We start from the raw sequence: 2,956 nt of genomic DNA, 5'->3' as shown, positions 1-2,956 counted from the left end.
CAGATAGATTATATTATGATATAACTATAATATGGTATTAACATATTGATCGACAGTTATAATAATAGAAATATCATACTAATAAGCAAGTGCCTTGGGTTCATCAAGCATAATAGAATTTATGTGTAATTTTTTATGGACCCAACATCATATAACTGAAAATGAGGTAAATTGTGATACTTTTATGATAAATAATAATGATGAGGATGACAATGATGATATTAGTGTACTGTATATGTTTTTCAATACTAAAAAGTTAAACTAAAGACTAGATGAAATTCTTCCAAGTATTAATGATGATATTGGTGATGGTATAATTTCAGTTTATTCATCACATCAATACATGATATTGAGAGCTTTCGAATAAGAATGTAAAAGGGGAATGCAGAATGAACTTCCTCATTCATGACTGGCGTCACGTGCGTTCTACGTTCTATTGTAAATCACTTTCGATTTTTGACGACATGTACATGGACATGACATAAATGCAAAGACCAACATTTAATATGGTATAGTCCTCATTCTGGCCTCAACATAAGACAAAGGAGAAAAGAGAAACTCAAAAGATGAAGAATTAATTAAAAACACTCGCCTTAATGACACAGCATTAAAATCACGTTATTCTGAGAATATTTAATCGTTTTTACTACTACGATTTTATCGTTTTCCAATGATTATGACATCATTTGATTTGATTTGAGAAATTCTTTGCTTATCGTATACATGATAAATCGTTTTCTATATGAACAACTGCTTTTTAGATTTTTATTGTTGATCGTTATCATCATAGTGTAAACAGGCCTTTAAAAAAGCACGATATGCACACAGAAATAACTCAACAGCAGATCATAGAAAAATTTCTAAACAGATAAGATAAAAAAAAAATGTGTAACAGATGGAGCACAAAAATTGCAACAGATATGAAAAACTCACAACAGATAAACTCGCAAGAGACAAGAGAAACTTGCAACAGATTAGGAATCAGAAACGTCGGCCTTAACGAGACAGCTCTGAAATCACATTTCATGAGTAGACGCTCATGCCCAATATTAATAGTAAACACAAGTTGTGATTTAATTTTTCAAACGGAAAGCTTGTGACTTGGATTGAAGCAAGGGACCTTAGCCTCTGCTTGAAACAATTATGATGAATTAGAAGACATCTGCTAACGTTATGCCCAAGAACATTCCATTCCGTCCTGGATAATCTTCTTGAAATTCATTCTGACAGCCTTTCACCTTAGCATTGGGACAATTTCAACCCAGAGGTAACTTCAGTGAAAATAGAATGAGTCAAAGAATTTAAGTCGTGGCTTTGTGTATTACGGATATTTCGGCTCATGTTTTTGATTAGCCAGTATATGTTTTAATTGTTACTGTTTTATTATCATTGGATAAAATACAGCAGCGTAATTAACTCCTTGTCACTGTAGCGCCACTCACCACTCTTATTAACATGGCTTTATAATAACTTCAAGAGTTTTAAGCATTTTGAGTCTCATGCTTATTAATAAATTCCCTTGCAATTTTCATATGACACGCTTAGTTTTCATTCACGAAATAGAAAGTAGGCCTAAATATCCTTTAGAAACCATGTAAGGTACATAATCACACATTGCTCTAATAATCTGTTAGGGAAATAATAGTAAGCACTACAAATACATTATTTCTTTACATCTGAGTGTGTCTTAGATTTTCTTAAAATTTTATTATAGGCCTATTTCTTTCATATTTAGATACAATGCCTCTTGCAGTAAAGAAATTTCTTTAACTGGTCTTGTTATTATAAAATTAGGGGCAGATCACGTCTCTACTAGTGTGCAAAGCACCGATCGAGGACCTATTATCCGAGGAGGAAGGTTCGGGAGGTCATTCTGCACAAAAGCCAAGGACATGTGAAGTTAATCATTAATTCTAAGTACTTTCAGAAAGAACACACACACAACATGCTCTACACAACATAGACTTAATGCAGTTATATAATAGGAATTGAACCCAGTACCCTGGGATTGGATGCTAGCTTGCACTATTACCACCAAATTATCAACACCATTTGTATGATTGAAGTGGTTGGCACAGCAGCCATGGTTTAGGCCCCAACCTTTAGGTTGTAAGTTTAAATCCTTCGCTGTGCATTCTGCATGCGTCCTCGGACAAGCTACTTTCACTCCGCCCAGGAGTATAATTGGGTAGTAGGATGTTCTGACATTGAATGTTTTGGTATTAAGTGAAACACGCTGCAGAATGAAGCGGTGTAATCCTAAGGGTGCAGAGGTTGTACTTTGCGCCGATTTGCCAATTCATCTTTTGCCTTTGATCTAGTAAGAAATTGGCGTCATATGTATTCTAGATATTATCATCATTATTAAAAACACAATGGTAAAGTACGTATAGGGAATGGCCAAGATTTTGTAATCAATGTATGTGGAGCAAAGATTTTCCAGGGCCATATATTACGACACTATTTATTAGTCTCCTCTTATAGCTTCATGATTTGACGATGATGTATTTTAATGTCCTACATTATGTTATCTGTTGAGATACTTGTGAAGTTTATACCACCTGGTGTCTGGACAGCTTCTTGAGAGCAACACACTTCACTTTTGAGTAATCCTCTTCAATTAGCTGGAAACACGGTGTTTTGTTTCAGGTAAATATAAAGATATATCTTGCTCACCACATACTGGCTTCAGGTCTCACAGGCATGGCAAAATTCATTCATAAACCTGTTCCTCTAAAGATTTAAGAGTGACTGTGTTGCCAGTTTCCAGTTTGGCACTTCTTTTGTTTGCCACCAATGAAATGAATTGAGTTCTTTTTAAATCCATTTTAGTAGACTGCAAAGTTATAGTCCTTGTCTCAAAAAACCTTGGATCTAGCCAATAGAACCCTGAATGAGAAGTGGGATTCAAACCACCCACATCAATACTAACTTAAAAGGCTGCAGATACAGTGGC

This window comes from Anneissia japonica, unplaced genomic scaffold (assembly GCF_011630105.1).
Source record: "Anneissia japonica isolate Jap-2015-1 unplaced genomic scaffold, ASM1163010v1 scaffold2999_len715162_cov194, whole genome shotgun sequence".
NCBI lineage: Eukaryota > Metazoa > Echinodermata > Crinoidea > Comatulida > Comatulidae > Anneissia > Anneissia japonica.
The sequence above is the reverse complement of the archived record's forward strand: the minus strand, read 5'-3'. Positions refer to the sequence as shown.